The sequence below is a fragment of the Triticum dicoccoides genome, chromosome 6B, assembly GCF_002162155.2.
Source record: "Triticum dicoccoides isolate Atlit2015 ecotype Zavitan chromosome 6B, WEW_v2.0, whole genome shotgun sequence".
NCBI classification, from domain to species: Eukaryota; Viridiplantae; Streptophyta; class Magnoliopsida; order Poales; family Poaceae; genus Triticum; species Triticum dicoccoides.
In genome coordinates, this window is record NC_041391.1 from 643,907,176 (window position 1) to 643,915,147 (window position 7,972).

Sequence of the window (7,972 nt, forward strand, 5' to 3'; positions counted from 1 at the left end):
CATTTTGGCGTCCTTCGTCAAGGTTATTTACCTCAATATTTCTGAGCAGGAACTAATGAGGGTCGTAGAAGGATTCTCTAGCCCCTCCCCGCAGCCAGAGGACCCCGGAAGGGCCTTCGATCCAGGACTCGAAGAAGACCCAGATATTACTGTGGAGCTCGTCAATGGGACATTTTATCAGGCGAGCTGCGATGGTGCCTCAGTGGCTATTATTGCCGACTATCCCAGACTGCTACCTGCATCGCATGTAAGCAAAGCTAAAAAAACCCTATCCTCTGAAGAGGAATCCTTTCTGATGTCATGCCTAATGCCTAGAATATCGTATTTTTGTAGAGACGACAGTCGGAACGCGGTGCCGAGCCCCTAGGGGCTTGTCGGCAAAGGGCGTCCGAATCGGGCAGGTTTAAGAGGAAGGCGGTTAGGGCCAAAACACCGTTATAGAGGTATGGTAAAAACCTGCTCTATGATTATTGTGTTTTAAATGTGACAGCGTCCTTTGTGTCCTGGCAGAAAGAGGAATAGCCGGACTATATCCGGAGATCCTGCCAATCACGCCTCCACCAGCCGGATTCCAGGACCGGCTTCGAGGGAGGAAGTGGACACGGGGCCGATGCCGAATTGTCCTCCGACAGAGGATGCAGATATGCTCTCCGCCATGAATTCCGAAGTAGAGAGTGCTATGAATCATCGGTGCCGACGGGTCGTACTTCGCAACAACATCTTTTCTGAAGAGGCATTTAATGCCTTCAATACAGGAGACGCATATATCCGAGCTGCTCAAGGCGGGCTTGCCCGTGCGATGGACCAGTATGCCAAAGACATACGGGTAAGAAAATTTGATAAGCATGTATAGCAGTAGCCCCTAAGACTTGAAACGGTTGGAACAACTATTTTAAGGATCAATTTATGCACAAGTCCTTGTAGATAAGAATGAACAATTGTCTCGAGAGCTCGAGGAGTGCAAGACCCATCTGAGGGTCATGGTTGCCAAACTAGAGGAATCCCAGAAGGCCTCACTTGGTAACATTTGTCTCAATTGTATGAAAACGTACCAGTTAGTAAGTGGCATGTATGATAAGTCCAACAGAGAATTCTGCAGACAATCCCGGGGAGAATCCGGAGGTCGTAGGAGGTGACGAGTCACATCTCCAAAGGCGGCTAAAAGATGGCGAGCGTATTCTTATGCAAGTTAGGCAGGAGAAGAACAATCTTCAAGATGCCAATGTCTGGCTAAGCGTCGAATTAGGAGATGTTCGCGCTCAGCTGGCGGACTCTGTGAAGGAGAACAGAAGGCTCCGTCGCGGCATTTATGGTAAGTGCCTAGACGAACTTTAGGACCGCTCGGCGAGTGATAACCCACAAGTGTAGGGGATTGCAACAGCTTTCGAGGGTAAAGTATTCAACCCAAATTTATTGATTCGACACAATGGGAGCCAAAGAATATTCTTGAGTATTAGCAGTTGAGTTGTCAATTCAACCACACCTGGATAACTTAGTATCTGCAGCAAAGTATTTAATAGCAAAGTAGTATGATAATAAAGGTAACGGTGGCAAAAGTAAAGATAATAGTTTTTGGGTTTTTGTAGTAATTGTAACAGTAGCAACGAAAAAGTAAATAAGCGAAGAACAATATGTGAAAAGCTCGTAGGCAATGGATCAGTGATGGATAATTATGCCAGATGCGATTCCTCATGTAATAGCTATAACATAGGGTGACACAGAACTAACTCCAGTTCATCAATGTAATGTAGGCATGTATTCCGTAAATAGTCATACGTGCTTATGAAAAAGAACTTGCATGACATCTTTTGTCCTACCCTCCCGTGGCAGCGAGGTCCTAGTGGAAACTAAGAGATATTAATGCCTCCTTTTAATAGAGAACCGGACCAACGTATCAACACATAGTGAATACATGAACTCCTCAAACTACGGTCATCACCGAGAAGTATCCCGATTATTGTCATTTCGGGGTTGTCGGATCATAACACATAATAGGTGACTATAGACTTGCAAGATAGGATCAAGAACACACATATATTCATGAAAACATAATAGGTTCAGATCTGAAATCATGGCACTCGGGCCCTAGTGACAAGCATTAAGCATAGCAAAGTCATAGCAACATCAATCTCAGAACATAGTGGATACTAGGGATCAAACCCTAACAAAACTAACTTGATTACATGGTAAATCTCATCCAACCCATCACCGTCCAGCAAGCCTACGATGGAATTACTCACGCACGGCGGTGAGCATCATGAAATTGGTGATGGAGGATGGTTGATGATGACGACGGCGACGTATCCCCCTCTCCGGAGCCCTGAACGGACTCCAGATCAGCCCTCCTGAGAGAGATTAGGGCTTGGCGGCGGCTCCATGTCATAAAACGCGATGAAACTTTCTCTTTGATTTTTTTCTCTGCGAGACGGAATATATGGAGTTGGAGTTGAGGTCGGCGGAGCTCCAGGGGGCCCACGAGATAGGGGGGCGCCCTACAGGGGGGCGCCCCCCTGTCTTGTGGACAGGGTGTGGGCCCCCCTGGTTTATTTCTTTCGCCCAGAAATTCTTATTAATTCCAAAAAGTGCCTCCGTGGATTTTCAGGACATTCCGAGAACTTTTCTTTTCTACACATAAAACAACATCATGGCAGTTTTGCTGAAAACAGTGTCAGGCCGGGTTAGTTTCATTCAATCATGCAAGTTAGAGTCCAAAACAAGGGAAAACATGTTTGGAAAAGTAGATACGTTGGAGACGTATCAACTCCCCCAAGCTTAAACCTTTGCTTGTCCTCAAGCAATTTAGTTGATAAACTGAAAGTGATAAAGAAAAACTTTTACAAACTATGTTTGCTCTTGTTGTTGTAAACATGAAAAGCCAACATTCAAGTTTCAGAAAATATTATGAACTAACCATACTCACAATAACACTTGGGTCTCACAATTACTCATATCAATAACATAATCAGCTAGCGAGCCATAATAATAAAACCTGGATGACAACACTTTCTCAAAACAATCATAACATGATATAACAAAATGGTATCTCGCTAGCCCTTTCCGAGACCGCAAAACATAAATGCAGAGCACCTTTAAAGATCAAGGACTAACTAAACATTGTAATTCGGGGTAAAAGAGATCCAATCAAGTCATACCCAATATAAACCAATAGTAATGAATGCAAATGACAATGTGCTCTCCAACGAGTGCTTTTTAATAAGAAGGGTGATGACTCAACATAAAAGTAAATAGATAGGCCCTTCGCAGAGGGAAGCAGGGATTTGTAGAGGTGCCAGAGCTCGGTTTTAAAAATAGAGATTGGATAACATTTTGAGCGACATACTTTTGCTGTCAACACAACAACTATGAGATGGCTGTATCTTCCATACTACATGCATTATAGGCAGTTCTCAAACAGAATGGTAAAAGTTTATACTCCCCCAACCACCAACAAGCATCAATCCATGGCTTGGTCGAAACAACGAGTGCCTCCAACTAACAACAGCCCTGGGGGAGTTTTGTTTAATTATTTTGATTTGCTTTGATCTTTTTGGATCATGGGACTGGGCATCCCGGTTACCGGCCCTTTCTCGTGAATGAGGAGCGGAGTCCACTCCTCTTGAGAATAACCCACCTAGCATGGAAAATATAGGCAACCCTAGTTGTAACATGAGCTGCTCGAGCATACAAAACAGAATTTCATTTGAAGGTTTGGAGTTTGGCACATACAAATTTACTTGGAACGGCAGGTAAATACCGCATATAGGAAGGTATAGTGGACTCATATGGAACAACTTTGGGGTTTAAGGATTTTGGATGCACAAGCAGTATTCGCGCTTAGTACAGGTGAAGGCTATCAAAAGACTGGGAAGCGACCAACTGAGAGAGCGACAACAGTCATAAACATGCATTAAAATTAATTTACACCGAGTACAAGCATGAGTAGGATATAATCCACCATGAACATAAATATCGTGAAGGCTATGTTGATTTGATTCAACTACATGCGTGAACATGTGCCAAGTCGAGTCACTAAATTCATTCAAAGGAGGATACCATCCCATCATACCACATCATAATCATTCTAATAGCATGTTGGTACGTAAGGTAAACCATTATAACTCATAGCTAATCAAACATGACACAAGCAACTATAAACTCTAAATGTCATTGCAAATATGTTTACTTCATAATAAGCTGACTCAGAAACGATGAACTCATCATATTTACAAAAACAAGAGAGGTCGAGTTCATACCAGCTCTTCTCATCCCAATAAGTCCATCATATATCGTCATTATTACCTTTCACTTGCACTACCGAACGATGTGCATAATAATAAGAGTGCATGTGCATTGGACTAAGCTGGAATCTTCAAGCATTCAACTCAAAAGATAAGACAAGTAATATGGGCTCTAAGTTAAATAAACAATCATGCATATAAGAGCCACTAAACATTTTCAATATGGTCTTCTCGACCCCCAAAGGAAAGAAAAGAAAATAAAACTATTTACACGGGAAAGCTCCCAACAAGTAAGAAGAAGAACTAGAAATATTTTGGGGTTTTCATTTAATTTCTACTACAAGCATGGGAATTAAACTAACTATTTTTTTTGGTTTTCCTTAAGGTTTATCAAACACACAAGAATAAAACTAGAAAAAAGAAAATTAAACTAACATGGATAATACAATGAAAGAGTATGAGCACTGACGACTAGTGTGTGAACATGAATGTAAAGTCGGTGAGAAACACGTACTCCCCCAAGCTTAGGCTTTTGGCCTAAGTTGGTCTAATACCAAGGACCGCCTGGCTGATATCCATAAGTGAAATCGGGTTCATATTGAGATGCAGCGGCAACCGCCTCCTGAGCTGCAACGTGTTGGCGCGCTGCCTCCACTCTCCTCTCGTGTTCAGCTGCTTCCTCCCTGGTGACAACATATTTTTCTTTTGCCTGATAATCAAAAAGGTAGGGAGCAGGAAGAGTAACATGGATGACGTTGCGTCTGTCATAGGTTAGTCGATATTGGAGGAATTGTTCATTCCTTCCAAGAAATTGATGACTGACCATAGCTTCATAATTCAAATAAACAGGAGGTATTATCATATCTCCCTCTCGTGGGGCTATACCAAGATAATTAGCCACACGGGTTGCATAAATTCCTCCAAATAAATTTCCCTTTCTACTACTATTCTGCAACCTACGTGCAACTATTGCCCCCAAGTTATAACCTTTATAACCTAACACAACACTCTTGAGGACACACAGATCAGGGACACACATGTGACATGCTTCATCCTTATCATTAATACATCTACCAATAAAGAGAGCAAAATAATGTATAGCAGGAAAATGAATGCTCCCTATGGTAGCTTGTGCTATGTCCCTAGATTCTCCCACAGTAATACTAGCAAGAAAATCTCTAAATTCAGATTTGTGAGGATCATTAATATTACCCCACTACGGGAGTTTGCAAGCAGTTGTGAAATCCTCTAAATCCATGGTATAAGATGTATCATAAATATCAAACATGACACTAGGAGAATTACGCGTACAGTTATATTTAAACCTCCGCATGAAGGAATCAGTCAATTGATAGTACTAAGGACACTTATCTTGTAAGAAGTCCTCCAGCTCAGCATTACGCACATACGCGTCAAATTCCTCCTTGAAGCCTGCTCTGACCATAAAATCATCGGATGGCCACTCACAAGCTCGTACATTCATGTCCCTCGGCAATTCAACATCTTGCTCACGTACAACAATCCTGGGTCCTTTCTTTACCGAGGAACCACCTTGGTACATTCTCTTAGACATAATTCTTTTTCTGTAAAAATTCTGAAATTTTAGTAACTTCAAAATAAAAGTGAATAAAACTAAACAAGATTGGTAGCAACTACTCCTACAAGTGCCTAGAGCCTATATCATGCATTAGAAATGCTTGGGACCTCATAAATTTAACATGCAAGCTCAAGAACATGGTCACCTACGCATCAAAAATCTGCAATGAATAAAGCACTAGAACAAAAACTAATTGGACCAATGGAGGAGTCACATACCAAGCAACAATTTTCCAAAGCAGTTTTGTGAATGGAGCTTTGAGCAAGGAGATCAAAAATCACAGCAAAATGAGCTAGAACTCGTGCTTGAGCTGGATGGGGATTTTTTTGGGTAGAAGATGAAGTGTGTGGGTGCTGGCATAAGTGGAGGGGGGCCACCAGGGGCCCACGAGATAGGGGGGCGCGCCCTATAGGGGGGCGCCCTCCACTCTCGTGGCCTGGTGCTTGTCCCTCCTGCAGTGTTTTCAGTGCCTAAAATCCTCAAATATTCCATAAAAAATCATACTAAATTTGCAGGGCATTTGGAGCACTTCTATTTTCGGGATATTTTTTTAATGCACGAATAATTCAGAAAACAGACAGATAATACTATTTTTGCTTTATTTATTCTAAATACAGAAAGTAAAAAGAGGGTACAGAAGGTTGTGCCTTCTAGTTTCATCCATCTCATGATCATCAAAATGAATCCACTAACAAGGTTGATCGAGTCTTGTTAACAAACTCATTCCGAATAACACGGAACCAGAGAAATTTTGAATAACACTAAGTTACCTCAACGGGGATATGGAAATCCCCAACAATAAGAATATCATACTTTTTCTTGACAGTAGGGAGAGGAAATTCAAAACCTCCAATAATGATAGTTGGAACTTTTCCAATAGAATTGATGCTATGAACTTGAGATTGTTTCCTCGGAAAGTGTACCGTATGCTCATTACCATTAACATGAAAAGTGACATTGCCTTTGTTGCAATCAATAACAGCCACTGCAATATTCAAAAAGGGTCTACCAAGGATAATAGACATACTATCGTCCTCGGGAATATCAAGAATAACAAAGTCCGTTAAGATAGTGACATTTGCAACCACAATAGGCACATCCTCACAAATACCGACAGGTATAGCAGTTGATTTATCAGCCATCTGCAAAGATATTTCAGTAGGTGTCAACTTATCTAATTCAAGTCTATGATATAAAGAGAGAGGCATAACACTAACACCGTCTCCAAGATCACATAAAGTAGTTCTAACATAATTTCTTTTAATGGAGCATGGTATAGTCGGTACCCCTGGATCTCCAAGTTTCTTTGGTATTCCACCCTTAAAGGTGTAATTAGCAAGCATGGTAGAAATTTCAGCTTTCGGTATCTTTCTTTTGTTTGTAATGATATCCTTCATATACTTAGCATAAGGATTTACTTTGAGCATATCAGTTAAGCGCATACGTAAGAAGATAGGTCTAATCATTTCAGCAAAGCGCTCAAAATCCTCATCATCCTTTGTCTTGGATGGTTTAGGAGGAAAGGGCATGGGTTTCTGAACCCATGGTTCTCTTTCTCTACCGTGCTTCCTAGTAACAAAATCTCTCTTATCATAACGTTGATTCTTTGATTGTGGGTTATCAAGATCAACAGCAGGTTCAACCTCTACTGCATTGTTTTTGCTAGGTTGAGCATCAACATGAACATTATCATTAACATTATCACTAGGTTCATGTTCATCATCTGATTGTGTTTCAGCATCAGAAATAGAAATATCATTGGGATTCTCAGGTGTGTCTACAAGAGGTTCATTAGGAGCATGCAAAGTTCTATCGTTTTTCTTTTTCTTCTTTTTAGAAGAACTAGGTGCCTCTAAATTATTTCTCTGAGAATCTTGCTCGATTCTCTTAGGGTGGCCTTGAGGATACAAAGGTTCCCGAGTCATTCTACCAGTTCTAGTAGCCACTCTAACAACAAAGTCATTTTTATTATTTAATTCCTCAAGCAAATCATTTTGAGCTTTGAGTACTTGCTCAGCTTGAGTAGCAACCATAGAAGCATATTTGCTAATGAGTTGGAGTTCACTTTTAACTCTAGCCATATTATCGCTCACGCGTCCTATCTCGAAAGCATTATTCTTTAATTCTCTACCAACAT